The 16,480-nt window shown below is 41.4% G+C and overlaps 1 long non-coding RNA gene across 2 annotated transcripts; it reads left to right on the forward strand.

The window, feature by feature from the left end:
- The first annotated feature begins 6,217 nt into the window (after positions 1-6,217).
- On the forward strand, positions 6,218-16,199 carry LOC125135623 (uncharacterized). 2 transcript variants are annotated; one of them, XR_007137017.1, is made up of 4 exons: positions 6,218-7,008; positions 8,951-9,061; positions 9,724-9,870; positions 15,748-16,199. It is a non-coding gene; the product is annotated as an uncharacterized LOC125135623 (long non-coding RNA). The 2 variants fall into 2 exon arrangements; XR_007137018.1 differs by lacking the exon at positions 6,218-7,008 and adding an exon at positions 8,829-8,852.
- The last annotated feature ends 281 nt before the right edge of the window (positions 16,200-16,480 follow it).

Below are 16,480 nucleotides of genomic sequence, written 5' to 3' on the forward strand. Positions count from 1 at the left end.
CTCCCATTACCCAAGACCATTCCATCTGTAGTTGTTTCCTGTGTCTTCTGCCATTAGCAGGTCCCTCTGTGGTTAAAGAAAAAAGTTCACTTACTCCCTTTCTAGGAATTTTTATGGCTAAACAGTCCATGCCTATATAGAGAGGATTAAGATATTCATATACATCATCTCATTTGTTCCTTAAAACAATAGTCCTGTGAATTAGGAAGGTTGAGTACCATTACTACTACCACTCCTACTACTATTACTACTACTACTGCTACTGCTACTCTGCTATTATTATTACCACCCTTTTACAGAAGTGAAGAGGCTCAAAAATGTTTCAGAACTTGTGAAAGATCGGATTAGATCAGATTATATGCAACAGGTAAAGACAATACCCAAGTATTCTACCCCATAAATACCACTGTCCACCACCACTGCCTCAAAAAATTAGCAGTCTCCTTGGGACAGACCCATTGAAATTATCCCAGGCCATTTTAAGGAGGAAAAAACTTGTCTTCAACCTTGAATAAGGGTTGTGATCTCTCTTTTCACAATTTGTGCTTTCCCTGGGAGGTAGAAAATACAAATGGTTCATTTCAAGGACCTAGAGCTCCTGCCCTTGAACTATGACATTGAAGCCACCATATGATGATGCAGTAACTGAAGTAACAGGATGTTCAGTGAGAATTTATTCTTCAGATGATGGCTATGACTTCACGGCCAAACCAGGAGTTTCCATTTTCCTCGGTGCCTCAGCCAGCCCTGCTTTGCCCTAAAGTCTGACTACTTCATTTCCAAATTAGCATGACCAGCACCAAAAACAAGTTGCAACTGTCCTGTACTTTTATTTAATTACAAAGGACATTATCAGTACTGAACAAAGGCACTTATTTTATGGTGTTTCCAAATCCCTGTTTCCTTGAGTACAACTATCTGGACTACATTAAAGATATATAACTAGAAACATCTAATGAACAGGGCGTATCTAAAAAGTCATGTGTAAATTACATTTTTGCAACTTGGAATTTATTTCCCCATAGGAAAATTGTATTGTGCTTTTTAATAGCATGACTAAACAAAAAAATTAATGGTCCCAGGTCAGCACACCAATAGACTTATTTTTAACCCATAATATGCCTAAAGTATAATGCTAATATTAGGATTTCAGATACATTTGGTTCTGAACACTAAATGTTGTTTTTTTGTTTTGGGGTTTTTTTTTTTTTTGTCTTTTTGCCTTTTCTAGGGCCGCTTCCGCGGCATATGGAAGTTCCCGGGCTAGGGAGTCCAATCGGAGCTGTTGCCGCCAGCCTACACCAGAGACACAGCAACGCTAAATGTTGTTTTTATAGGAAGACACATTCTGAGTGGGAACATTTCTGATGCCTAAACAAAATGAGGAATATCAAGAGTGCTAACATTTAGCCTTGTGCATTTTAGTACACATCAGTTCATTCCATTTTCAGGACAGCCCTTTGAGAAGAGCATTAAAGAAATCAAGTCTCAAAATGGTTAGTAATATTTAGTGTGCATTAGTGATATGCTCAAAGACATATAACTAACAAGTAGCATACCCAGAATTTAAGCCCAGGTTTATCTCAGCCTACAGTTTCTACTAAGTTTAGGTATTCATCTAGATTGATAGCCCAAATATTCTGAACTGAGAACAACCTGTACTCTAGTCTAGAACATGGAATCTCAAACTTGACGGTGCATCAGAATTACCTGAAGGGCTTGTTAGCCAAGATCTTCTGGGCCCCACCCTCTCGTGTGTTTCTTATTCAGTAGATCTGAATGGGGCCTGAAATTTTACATTTCAGACAAGCTCTCAGGTGAGGCTGATGCTGACAGTCCAGGGACCTCACTTTGAGAATTCATTAAGTTTTTCCTAAAAAGTCATCTGAACGAATAGCCAGTCCCTGAAGCAATGACTTTCACAGCTGGTAACAAGGAATGAAATGCACTTAACCCTTGAAGAGCTGTAATTATGATTAGTACTCAGAGGAAGTTAGCAGGTAAATTCACTGACATGGATAAACAATATGGAAAGGAAGCAAATGTTCTCAGCAAGGTCGCTCTCCACACATAAATTTCATTTTCTCCAAAGAAAACAATAAGCAAACAATGCAGAAGATCAACAGACTTCATTTGGCTTTGAAAACAAAGCAATAAAAAGAAAGGGCAAGGTAGAAACAGAATGATGACTACAAAACAATTGTTCCTACTATTTTTTTTTCTCAGTGCCTATAGAGAAGCTTAACCAGTAAACATGTATTTATTGAGCTCTTAGGGTATGCTCAGGTAGATGTAGAAAAAAGTATGGGGCCTGGCTCTTGACCTCTAGAAAGTTAAAGTGATGCCTCATGATCTGTTTCTTGCATGCCACAAAGTGAAATCCCCAAATAAGTAAAATTAATTCCTTAAAGTACTCAAATTTTATTTATTTGAAGTATATTTTTTCTAAAAATGCAAAACTTCCTATTATTTTATTTTTTTAATTTTTTTATCACTTAATGAATTTTATTACATTTATTATGTGTACAACAATCATCACAACCAAATTTTAAGGCATTTCCACCCCAAACCCTCAGTGCATCCCCCCATCCCCCAACATGTCTCATTTGGAAACCTATTATTTTAAACCAAGAATAAAAAACATGGTTCAGATTTTTCTTGATAATTCTAGGCCATATTTCAGATACCTACTTTTGAAATATTAAATAACGACCAGAGGATATAGTGAGGGGTATGTGGCTATTTGCCCTACTTAATGTAACTGAAGTCCCATCTTTATATTTGGGGGTTTCTATTCTTTATCAACTGTTGCTTTATTTTTTTTTTTTTTTTTGCCTTTTAGGGCCACACCTGTGGAACATGGAGGTTCCCAGGCTAGGGGTCCAATTGAAACTACAGCTGCTGGCCTACAACACAACCACAGCAACGCAGGATCTAAGCCGCATCTGTGACCTATACCACAGCTCACAGCAATGCCAGATCCTTAACCCACTGAGCCAGGCCAGGGATCGAACCACAACCTCGTGGTTCCTAGTCAGATTTGTTTCCGCTGTGCCACAACGGGAACAACTGTCACTTTATTTTGTCTTCATTGGGCCAGCTTCTAATACCTCCACTTTACCTCTTTGAATTTGCTGTTTCTTTTCTACCATGGATTAGAAAATTCATACTCTGAGTGAGGGTCTGGGTTTCTTGCCTATGAGTCAAGTAAGCTTTTTTTTTTTTTTTTTGGTCTTTTTGCCATTTCTTGGGCCACTCCCACAGCATATGGAGGTTCCCAGGCTAGGGGTCGAATCGGAGCTGTAGCTGCCAGCCTACGCCAGAGCCACAGCAACACGGGATCCGAGCCACATCTGCAACCTACACCACAGCTCACGGCAACGCAGGATCGTTAACCCACTGAGCAAGCGCAGGGATCGAACTCGCAACCTCATGGTTCCTAGTTGGATTCATTAACCACTGTGCCACAATGGGAACTCCTCAAGTAAGCTTTTAAAGTCTGGTCTCCATGAATTCATTGTGACAAACTCCCAGGTGATATTGATGCTATTAGTCTGGGAGCAACCCTTTGAGGACTCATTCCCTAATGAGTCATCTGTGAAAATACAGATATTTCTTCCTTCTTCTAAATTATTCTCTCAAGGGGAGCCAGTTTGAAAGCTTCCAAATATGCCTTCACTGTGAGAGGATGACTGGCCCAATCCTATTGGCTCTTTCCGTTCTCCTTCTGGACAAGCCCTTGTAGGGCCCTACTTTCCTCTTCCAAAATTTTCCAAACATTTAATGTAGGATAGTATTCCCTGGCCATATAGTCATATCATCTATTTATTGGAGGAATAAATAATTTATCAACACACATATATTACTCAGCATTCCTCATAAAACAGATACTTTTTAGATACTTTCATTTATCTCCTTTAATCCTCACACCCATCATACGAGCTAGGAATGAATAAATAGCCCATATTCTAAGCTGAAGAAACTAGAGGAGATTAAATCACCCACTCATTCAAGGTCCTATTTAGTAAATGGCATAGCTGGGATTCCAACTTAAATCTTCAGATCCCAAGGCCAACATGCTTTCTATTAGGCCAAAGCAACTGCCCCATTGAGAGTAAACTGAATGTTGGGGCGCAAAGGAAGACAACAATTTACAGGTTTAAATGAGACAAACCCATGACAAACATAATGGCCCCTCTACCTCACACCCGTGGCAGACAACATTCTTTCCTGCTGCATATGGAATCTTCAAAATCTTTTTCAACCTAGTATCTCTAGTAGCCAGACCTAATCCATTGGAATAGGCACAGAGTACAAACCCATATGCTTTTGTTTCACTTATTTAGAAACTTCATTTCATGGTATCCCACTTAGAAACATTCCACCTAGAAAGTGAAAAATAAGATGTTATTTGAAAAGGCAGGGATAAGGTTGGGGAAGGTAGATATTTGGGTGAACTGACAGGTGATTCCTTATCTTTAGATCAGTGGTTCGCAACCAGGGAAAATTTTGACCTCCAAGTTGATATGTAGGAATGTCTGGAGACATTTTTTATTATCACAACTAAGTGGTAGGAGGTGCCACTGGTATCTAAAGGGTAGAGTCCAGGGATGCTGTTAAATATCCCACAGTGTGCAAGACACTCAGGTTCTCCCACAGCAAGCAATTATCCAGCCCGATATGTCAACAGTGCTGCAGCTGAGAAACCCTGCCCCCAGTCACAGCACACATAAAGGAGGGAGCAGAGCAGAGCTCCTTGCAGATGCCTGCTGCTTCTCTCACATTAGTAAAATAAAGTTGAAGGAACTGAAACTACTGATTTAGGGTCTGCTTCTGGTTGCTCACACACCAAATACAGAGGCCACAGAGGTTTCAGTTATAGCTGGCTGTAGGATCCTTTATTTTCTTCTAGCCCAGATGACCTGAAGAAACCTAAGGTGCTACCCACACATCCTGAATCAACATAGCTTTTGGCTTTTCTCTCCCAGCTTCTCTCCAATCCAGACAACAGGAAAGAATACTTGAAAGAAAGGGAAAGTGAAGGATGAGGGGAAAAGTAGACTAGAATCTTCAAGGAGAACTCCTCCACAGCCAGACTGATTCTCAGTGCAAGCACATTGACACTGATCCCATGAGCACTCTCAGAATACTTTTGTTCCTGTTTTTCAACAACTCTACCACTCTAAGTGTGATGTCCAGAGCAGCAGAATTGGCACCACCTGGCATCTCCTTAGAAGTGAAGAATCTCAGCCCTCCCCAGACCTCCTGACTCAAAATCTGCATTTTAACAAGATCCCCCAAGTGATTCATATGCGCATTCATGTTTGAGAAGCACTGTTCTAAGGTTTCCAAAAGGCAAAATAAAACTGCAAAGTGAACAGCTGCAAAACAGATGCAAAGCAAACCACGTGGTGTAACATATGACTTCTCCAGAGGATTTATGACCCTCTGTGGATGGTAGCTTGTAATATAGAAAACAGAAATTTGAAAGAATGTGTGCAAAAAAATCAATGTCATGTTATATCTTTTTAATTGCCCTTAAAGGGATCCACCTTGGGTTCAAGAAAATGTAGTGCTAGTACCTAAAACTGCTTCATGCACCCAATGAGGGCACAAGTATTTGGTGGGTTTTTGGTTTTGGTTTTTTCTCAATAAGGAACAAAGTTAAGATTTATACTGATCTTCCATGAAATCAGGGAGTTTGATTTGATCAGTATTTCCAACACAGCATTCCATAGTACCAAAATTTTGTAACGAGAAAAAAGTCAATGTTGTATATTTTAAATAACTTAGAAAATAGACTAAGGTGACTGGATCAGTTTCAACTTAAAGTCCTCATTCAACTTACCCAGATTGACTCATTGAAGAAATATTAAGTCCCTCCTAGTGTATAGTACAAGGAAATTTACTCAATACTGTGTAATAAAGTATATGGGAAAAGAATCTGAAAAGGAATGGATGTATGTATAACCGATTTACTGTGCTGTACTCCTGAAATTAACATAATTTTGTACATCAACTATATTCCAATAAAATTTTAAAAATAAAGAAAGATTAGGTCCCAGAATCTTTGCAAAGGAGAGTTTGAAGGAATGCAGCAATCAGTGTGCTGCAAATCATTGCCTGAGATTAGGTGCGGCAGGCAGCACTTGATAACTGAGACGAGAGGGGAACAGAGATGGGGGAGGAGTCGGACCCGCAGGACCTGGAGGAAGGAGGAGGGGGAGGAGCTCTGGATGCCCTTGTGGATGCGCTGGAGCTCGACCGTTCGGGAGGCAGGTCTAGCCGGAATCACACGCTTGCCTGCAGGACAGACCACGACTCTGCTTGTGGAAGGTTTTCCGAGGACAACGTCCCGCGATCCCGCTGCCTCTTTCCCACGGAGCTGTGGCCGAGTTTCAGTTGAACAATCCACAAGGGTCAAGACTCTGGAGAGCAGGTCTAGGAGAGGCCGCTAGAGGCCGCGCTCGGTCCCTTCCCAGAGAAACCGAAAGGGCTCCAGCGAATGTGTGTTCAGCCAGCACTGTGTTCTTTCATAACCTCCGCGCTGTGCTTGCGGCTCTCTGCGAAGGCCGGAGGCAGATCAGACACCGGCCTCGAAGTCAGAGAATGCTGTAGCCCCTCCATCACAGATGGTGGGATGCTGGGTGGCCTCTTAGAGCCCCTCCTCCGACTGCCGGGCCTCTCCCCAGGGCTCCCCTGGGGCTGAAAGCTTGGTCTGCTGATAACAGTCCCCTGACCCCGCTGGGATTCTGAAGCCCAGAGAATGGATATGGAGAGAAAGCAGTGGAGCAAAGGTGGAGAGAGAAGGAACCTCAGAGCTCAAGCAGGCAGACTCCTTCCAAGCGTGGCACCTGAGCCTTGGGACTGCTCCCCTGGAGGTTGGGCCTGAGTTGACGCTACAAGAGGAACCCAAGTGGAAGAAATCAACCAACCTGGGAAATGAAGCAGAGGTTTCTAGAGGCTGCCCCGCCTAAAAGAGTGTTCAAAGGCCACTGAATTCTTAAGGTCATTGGACTTTTTTTTTTTTTTTTACCTGTGACGACTCAGTCAGGACAAGGCAAGCAAGAGAAAATTGCTCCTAAAATATTTCCTGAGAAGTTCTGAACCAGTGAATCACAATCCGGTCGCAGGACAGAGAGGCACTGGCACTTCCACAGGGAAAGGAAATCACCCAATATTTGTGAGCACCCCTCCAGGCTCACAAATGTTTGCATTCAGTTGCTTAGTGCTTTTTGCATTCAGTTGCTTAGTGACCTAACAGGCCAGGGGGGCGAATATAAATATCTCCATTTCCCTGATGTCAACATCAGGACTGGGAGATGTTAAGTAATTTTCCAGGGTCGGCTGGTAACAAAGTGACAGAGCTATGATGCTTGTTTATTTGATTTAGTTTATAAATAGATTATAACAGTCACATCATTCAAAATCATAACGCCTAGAAAAATCTCTCATCCCCATGACCCCCAAATATCCAGTTGCCTTCATGCACAGGTAATAACTACCATCATGTGTTCCTTATTATGTAGACACTTTCAGCATTTCTTTATGCATACCAGTTAATGAGAAATATATTCTTTTTGTTTGTTTGATTTTCTTGTTGTTGTTGTCTTTTTGCCTTTTCTGGGGCCACTCCCTCGGCAAATGGAAGTTCCCAGGCTAGGGGTCGAATCGGAGCTGTAGCCACCGGCCTACGCCACAGCCACAGCAACATGGGATCCGAGCGTCTGCAACCTACACCACAGCTCACAGCAATGCCGGATCCTTAACCCACTGAGCAAGGCCAGGGACCGAACCCGCAACCTCATGGTTCCTAATCGGTTTCGTTAACCACTGCACCATGACGGGAACTCCCGAGAGATATATTCTTATTTTGACTCCATTTTCTCACAAAACATGGCATACTATATACATACTACTCTGTGTCTTGCTGTTTTTACTTGATATCTTGTAGATCTTTCTGTGTCAGCACATTAAAACCTTCTTCATTCTTTTCCTTTTACAGCTGCACAATATTCCATTGTATGGAGGTACCACATTTAATTAACCCATTCTCTACTGTTGGATACTGGGTTGTTTCCAATCTTTTGCTACTGTAAACAGTGTTGCAATGAATAGCTTTGTACCTACATCATTTTGCACATGCAAGAGCCAGGAGTCCATATCCTTCCAGCTCTAAATAGTTTGTTCCCTCCCCTCTAAAGCTGATGTAGGGCCAATTATATATGCCAGTTGATAGATAAATACTCGTATCTCTGTCATCCCCACTCCCATGCCCAGTCTTCCTATTTTCCTGTTCTAGTTATGAAGCCTATTTGTATTTGAAACAACTACAGAGACTCTGAACAGAGAGTACTTGCCATTTTATCTTTTTCTGTGGTTGCTTCATTTCATTCTTCAAATACCAAGTGTGACTGGGCTGTACTGGAGATAAAATCTGCAGATGTTGTTCTGCATAAACATGGAATTTCTGCTACTGGTTGGATCACACTGTATTATACATGTGCCAGGGGAGTTCAAATCCTGCATACCGTAGCCTACACCAGACTTGGATTCCAGCTTAGAACTGAAAGGAAGATGAGCTGGAGGCAGTCTGCTGCTGTGAGAGCCAGCATCTATTTTCATTTCTGGCTGTTGACCTAAAGGGACGTGAAATGAATGGAGGCAACATTAGGGAGGTCCAAGGAAGTTTGCCTTCTGGGAAAGATAAAATGCATCACCCAAGCATTCATCCTGGGCCTTGGTGGTCATTTTGTTATCTCTTTTTACACTTAGATTTTCAGATTTGCCTTTCAAGATAGTTTTTTATCTCTCCAAACAGGATTTGGTGATTAGAGAGAATACTGGGCAAGGTAAGAGGGACAGGAACAAGAGAAGATAGGTTGTTTTTTAACATGTAACTACCATGTGCATGGTTAACTGACATAGGTTCTCCCTGTTTTCGATGCAGTTCGATCCAAGTCTTCATTCTTAGGCGCTTACTGCACACCAGTCACTATGTTGACGGACGGCAGAAGGCCCAGATCCTCTGGGTCTAAAAGGTGATTCAGACACATTCCAGGTATGTTCAATGCAGAACAAGAGATCAATTCAAAGTGATAATGAGCTGTGATGTAGGTGGAGATGTCTCATCTAGCTCAGAGGAGGAGTGCTTGACCTTAAGTGAAGAGAGGGAGAGGTGGGGCTGGCAGTTTAGGATGGCTTCTTTTGGGGAAATAATACTGAAGTAAACCTTGAGAAGTAGCAGGAGATGCTCCAGCAAAGAAGGTAAACAAAGAAAACAGCATAAACCAAGACCCGGACTAGGGAAAGAGTTGGGGGCCCTGTGACCCAAACATAACTGACTGTTTAAACTCTTAAAAAATTGAATAGCAAGCTAGTAGCCCACATACTGCAAGTTTCAAAGGTGAAAATTGGGGTAAATTTGAATGTTCTTCTTCAGTCCTTAAATATGTTGTTCCTTCTATTCTTACCTTAATTAGATTGGTCTTCAATAATGAGCACCCCCACCTCCACTCCCACCCCACACTCCAGTCTTCTTCACTAACTTCGAAACGTGTCAGGCAGAGTCCCATGCAAGCCTTTCTCAACTGCCCCAGCCCTTCTGTCTCTTATCTATGACCCATGACTGTTTTCTTTTTGTAACAGGGACAGCAGAGTTTGCTTCTTTAAAAACGCCACCAGCGCTCTGAGCCTAGGCAATTTCTGTATCTTTCCTTCCAGGACAAGTCAACAGCCATCTGGAAACCCATATGACAGCCCTTTCCCCCCCAAGGATGGAGACCCTGGAACACTTACAAAGCCCACATCTCTCTGTGAATGTAACCACTGACATTATCATCTGAATAATGATCACTGTCTTATCTCCAGGTATTAGTTGACCTATGAGATATGGTTAAGAAATGCATGTGTCAGAGATTCCCTGCAAAAAGCCGTTTTGCAGATGGTCTTCTGATAATAATAATAATGCCAATAACAGTAGTTAACATCTATTGGATGCTTACTATGTTCTAGGTAATACTGTTCTAAGCCCTTTAAAATTGCTCCTTAATGGTTTCATTTTCTTTAATCCCCACACTTCCTTCTTAAAGCCTGACATGTTGCCTAGTTAAGATTCAAGTGTCCTTGGGTTCAGAGCCCGGCTCTGCCACTTACTATTTTTGTAATGTCTCTGAACCTTAGTTTCCTCATCTGTAAGTGAGCATAATAATACCTTCCTCCCAGAAGTAAGTGAAATGATATAAAGCACCTGACATATAACAAGCTCACAATGAATGTCACCTACTGTCTCCTAAACAACTGATTTTTTTAACTGAATGAATTTTATTACATTTATAGTTGTACAATGAACAGCTGATATTTTTATTGAAAATGCTTCAACTTTCAAATAATTTAAGACAGAAGACCTAGTCAAGTGTCTTTTAACAATGGTATAATTATCACATCATTCCTCCAAATAGCAGAAGGGAAATCTATGGATTATATTCTCTTCTGGGGTCGGATTTCTTAAACAAGACTATGAATATGAAGAAAGAATACTGGGTCTGAGAGCAGACCCAAGAACCAGTTAAGGACATATTTCCAAATCTGGACTCAACCCATTCAGGGATCTGCTTCCCCCCCCACCCCCATGAAATCATCAGAAAAGGAAAGAAACACTTGGCCTCTGAGATCCTGTCCAATTTTAGCTCTAGGTGTTAGGGTCATGTGGAAGTGGCAAGTTTTTGAAATGCTGACATGCTGACACTTAAGCACATGGCTGGATCCTGTTATAGCTCAGAGAAAGTATATAAAGAACCTAGCCCTGGGTGACATTACTAAAATGAAATAATGCCCAGCATGATGTAAGTGGTAAGACTTAGGGATGGAAAGGCTGGAGTTTGAATCTCAGCTTCAGACTTCTCAGCTGTGTGACCCTGGGCATGAGTGAATAATATATCATCACCTTATACTTGGTCCTCACCTGTAAAATGAGATAATGGCATCTTTTTCACCACATCGTTATGTTGCCCAGCAAATGTCCATTCCCTTCTCCTTTGTGGTCAAAATCTTACTCCACATGAATCTATAGGGACTTCCAGCTCAGCCCAGCTGCAACCCTGAACACTTAGTAAATCGTTGGGAATCCACTTCCATATACTGTTTCATGTTTTTTTAAGGGGTCGTTGTTGGAATTATTCCCAGGCTTGCAGCATTTATCTGCTCATGGAAAAGGAAGAGTTTTCCCTCTTAGCACCCACTCAGTGTCAGCTTAGCCGGCATCTCTCACATAAACCACAGCACAGCATTCACTCCATCATGCTCTTTTCTTCCAATCTCCTTTCTGTTTCCATTACTGCCAGGCTTTCAGTCTTTCTGGAAAATGCCCCTATCTCCAAGTGGGACTATCTTAGTCCCTTTAGTAGTCATGATTGGGACTCTCAGTCTCTATCTATTTCCTACTCCCTGACCTTTGCTTTCTCTTACATTTCCTGAGGTGTTCCCCTCTCCTTTCAATGACTTTCTGGATTTCTCATTCGCTTTGTGTTGTTTTTCCTTTGCTGCCTCTCAGGGACCAAGGTCAAAACCCCACTACCTCCTTTTTCATTGCTCATCCTGCTATTTTTATTCCCTTATCCCTTCTCTCAAAGTAACACAAGAAAGAAGTGCTTTGAATATACCTCACAAACACTTAACTGGAGGCATTATGCTTAAGAAATATAGAGCAAATAGAGCTATAGCAATATCTGCGTTTTGTACAAAGTGATACATAAATATTAAAAATGATGAAATTATTGGTATTAAAAACTTCAATAAAATGACATCTTGATAGGAATAAGTGCTGACAAGGATGTGGAGAAAAGAGAATCCTTGCACACTGCTGGTGGGAATGTAAATTGGTATGGTCACGATAGAAAACAGTATGGCAGTTCCTCAAAAAATTAAAAACAGAACTACCATATGATCAATTCCACTTCTGGATATTTAGCCAAAAAATGCAAACACTGATTCAAAAAAATATCTGCACTCCCATACTCATTGCAGCATTGCTACAATAGCCAAAATATGGAAACAACTGAAGTATCCCATCAATAGATGAATGGATGAAGAAGACGTGTATATATTAAAAAGTGAAACCTTGGAATTCCCATTGTGGCTCAGCAGAAACAAACCTGACTAGTATCCATGAGGACATGGGTTCGATCCCTGGCCTTGGTCAGTGGGTTAAGGATCCAGCATTGCCACGAGCTGTGGTGTAGGTCACAGATGCAGCTCAGATCTGTCATTGCTGTGGCTGTGGCATAGGCCAGCAACTACAGCTCCATTTCAACCCTAGCCTGGGAACTTCCATATGCCTCACATGCAGCCCTAAAAAAGAAAAAAAAAATTAAAAAATAAAAAAGTGAAATCTTGCCATTTGTGACAACATGGATGGATCTGGAGGGTATTATTCTAAGTGAAATAAGTCAGACAGAGAAAAACAAATATCATATGATCTCACTTATATATAGAATCTAAAAACTAAACTAAACTAAATTAATTCCTCCAAGAGAGTCTTTTTACTCTCACTGGATATGTTTGCCTCCAGTTATTTTCCCCACTTTTCCTGAACCCTGAGAAACACCCCCACCACTCTCTCACTCCGCATCCAATGGACAGTATTCTCACTCAACTTTTCTCCAAAGTGGGACCCTAACACCAAATGCATACACCCTCACCCACCCACGCATAAACACACTTCCCTCTTGCCCCTCTGAATTCCTTGCACCCCACCCATGTAGCTGTTCAATTCACCTTGCCTCTAAATACAGCTTTAAGACAATCTTCTAGTACTAAATAAAACTGTTACTTGTGGCCTCTTGTGCTCTTTCTGTGGTCACGGGACTGTGCCATGGTTTCCTTCATACCCTCCACAGTGCCAACACAGAGTGCTTTGCTCATGGCAAGTACTGGATGGGTATTTACCTCACGGATGACCCAGTAGCTCTGCTGCATTTTGCTCCTCTTCTTTCAGAGTGTCTGGCAGTCTCCAAAGAGGGAGCAAAAGCTTTAAAAATAAAAGGGGGGGTTGGAGACAATCAACTAATACTTTAGGAGTCTTATAATCTGAGAGAGGAAAAGACCTGGTGACAGAACCTTCACAATAATAAATCCCAGTTTTCAAATATAACCACTGTGTATACGGAGGCTGGAAGGAAGAGGACTTCAAAAACAGGAGAACAAATTAGCAAAGGAGATCAACAAACACTGATACTACAAAATATTTACTCAGACAGGCCTCCTCTCTTATCCTAGAGACCAGAGAGGAAGTAACTCCTCCTTTTGGAAAATAGGACTCCGACTTGGGGAGACACCCATGGCCTTGGCCCAAGGCTCTAGAAGACCTAAATAATCAATATATTGGAGACTTTATGTACTCGGGGTGGCCCATAAACAATGAATTAATGAATGAGATAGAGAGCAAGATTAGCAAGTATTCAACTCTAAACAAGTCATAAACTTCCAGATTCCAAACAAACCAGATTTTTCTAGAGGATTATAATAATAATAACCGAATATGCATTAAGTTCTTTCTATGTACAAAACATAGTTATACACCTTTCCCTGCATTAATTCATTTCATCTGCAAATTTTTTGATGTAAATTATTTTAGGGCCCGAATCCGCAACCTCATGGTGCCTAGTCAGATTTGTTAACCACTGCGCCATGACGGAAACTCCAGTATCAGAAATTTAAATACAGGGAGGTTAAGGTCAAACAACTAGCAAGCAGTGAACCTGGCAATGCAGAGGTGAAAACATAGGGACTCAACTTAGGTTGAGTTGAAACTTGGGTTGGGACCTTGGCTCAGTCTTCTATTAGCTGTGTGACATTTTGCAAGTTACTTAAACTTTCTGAATCACATTTGCCTCATTGGAAAAATCAGGTTAATTGTATCTACATCATTGGGTTGCTGTGAACGTTGGATGAGTCTTGGAACTTTGAGTTTCCTGTAATTGAAGGACTAGTCATTTGGACCAATCCTCCTGCTGAAAGAGCTAAGCATGCTGGATATGCTGGATAATTTTTCTGTTCATCTTCATAAAAGCATCAAAGAACTGACAGAATGGTTTTGAAAAAAATCCAGACCTAAATCTCAAAGGAAGCAAGAATGCAGAGAAGTAGAGTTCCCATTGTGGCACAGTGGAAACAAATCTGACTAGGAACCATGAGGTTGCTGGTTTGATCCCTGGCCTTGCTCAGTGGGTTAAGGATCTGGCATTGCTGTGAGCTGTGGTGTAGGTCGCAGATGCAACTTGGATCTGGCATTGCTGTGGCTCTGGCGTAGGCCAGCAGCAACTGCTCCGAATAGACCCCTAGCCTGGGAACCTCCACATGCCAAGGGTGGGGACCTAAAAAGACAAAAGACAGGGAATTCCCGTCACGGTGCAGTGGTTAACGAAACTGACTAGGAACCATGAGGTTGCAGGTTCCATCCCTGGCCTTGCTCAGTGGGTTAAGGATCTGGCGTTGCCGTGAGCTGTGGTGTAGGTTGCGGACGCAGCTCGGATCCAGCGTTGCTGTGGCTCTGGTATAAGCCGGTGGCTACAGCTCTGATTCAACCCCTAGCCTGGGAACCTCCATATGCCGCGAAAGTGGCCCAAGAAATGGCAAAAGACAAAAAAAAAAAAAGAATGCAGAGAGGTAAGAAGAGCATCAAAATCACTTTTTTTTTCAGCTTTATTGAGATACAATTGCCAAATAAAATTGTAATATATTTAAAGCATAAAATGTGATGATTTCATATAAATGCACATCATGAAAAGATTTCCCCTCATTAAGTTAATTAATTTACACATCAGTCAACATACATATTTACCTATTTCCTTTTTTTTGGGGGGGTGAGGATATATAAGTTCTATTCTCCTAGCAAATTTCGATTATAAGATACAATATTATCAATGATTGTTCTTATGTTTTCTTTAGATCCTTAGGCCATATTTATCTTACAGATGAAAGTCTGTACCCTTTACCCATCTCTCCCTATTTCCATCAACTCCCAGTCCCTAGCAACCACTTCCCTACTCTGTTTCTGGTTTTTTTTTTTTTTTTTTAGATTTAACATATAAGTGATACCATACAGTATTTAGAAGCAAAATCACTTCTTTTTAATGGCCACACCCAAGGCATATGGAAGTTCCTAGGCCAGGGATTGAATCTGAGCCACAGCTACAGCAATGCCAATCTTTAACCCACTGCCCTGGGCGAGGGATCAAATCTGCGCCTCCACAGCAACTGGAGCTGCTACAATTTCTTAACTCACTGAGCCACAGCAGGAACTTCAAAAATCATTTTTCTTCTGAAGGCATTTTTATCTGATTATCTGAGCTGTGAAAATGACCTGTGGTTTTGATGGCTTCTCAGGACAAGAGGGACAGGAATCAAGACCAGAGATTGCTCTGGCTTCCACAGGCACTTTTTCAAGGAATTGTAAAACAAAAGTAAACGGGCCCCTCCCATGACACACCCATGGGCTTTAGAGAGTGAGGTCTTGACACTGAGTTAGGAGAAAACAAGGGAAAGATCTGTCTCTAAGAGGTTGTAACCATGGGGTAGCAATCTTGCAGATTCACAGCCTAAATGTGCACCACTGGTGTAGTTCAAAAACTCAAGCTATGAATTTAAAATGGTACTGCATGAAGAGTATGATGAGAAAATGAGAAAAGGGTGCAGAAAAGTAGATCAGGGGACAATAAAGATAGACACAATTTTTGTGCTCTGTTCCAGGCCCACCGACTGGCTCCCACTTCTTCATAAAACACTCATGCATATCTGCTCATCTCTGCACCAGCTATGCTTTCCATTGTAGGCATCACAGTGGTCAACCATATGATCACTGGTGTTGGATGGCCCAGGTTCAAATCCCATCTCTGCCACTTACTGGCTACATGACTTTGGGTAAGTCACTTTATTTCTCTGACCATTTTTCTTATTGGAATAAAGGGGATAATTACAAAACCTCCTGTGGTTTATTGTAAGGATCAGATAAGTTCATGTCTACAGAATTTTACAGTGGTGTCTGGGGTATAGGAAGAAATTATATGGTAATGGGATGGCACTGATAATGATGATGATTTTCTGAGATGATCATTTCTCCCTCATTTATTTAGCAAGATTTTATTAATACATTACCTAAAATATTACCTGTTCTTGCACAACAAAGGAAACCCTAAATAAAACAAAAAGACAACCCACAGAATGGGAGAAAATCTTTGCAAGTGATTCAACTAAGGGATTAATCTCCAAAATTTATAAACACCTTCTGCAGCTCCATACCAAAAAAACAAAAAAACCCATCAAAAAATGGGCAGATCTTATCAGACAGTTCTCCAAAGAAGACATGCAGATGGCCAAAAAACACATGAAAAGATGTTCAACATCACTCATTATTAGAGAAATGCAAATCAAAACCACGATGAGGTACCACCTCACACCGGCCAGAATGGCCATCATCCAAAAG

Source organism: Phacochoerus africanus, chromosome 9 (assembly GCF_016906955.1).
Source record: "Phacochoerus africanus isolate WHEZ1 chromosome 9, ROS_Pafr_v1, whole genome shotgun sequence".
Taxonomy (NCBI): Eukaryota; Metazoa; Chordata; class Mammalia; order Artiodactyla; family Suidae; genus Phacochoerus; species Phacochoerus africanus.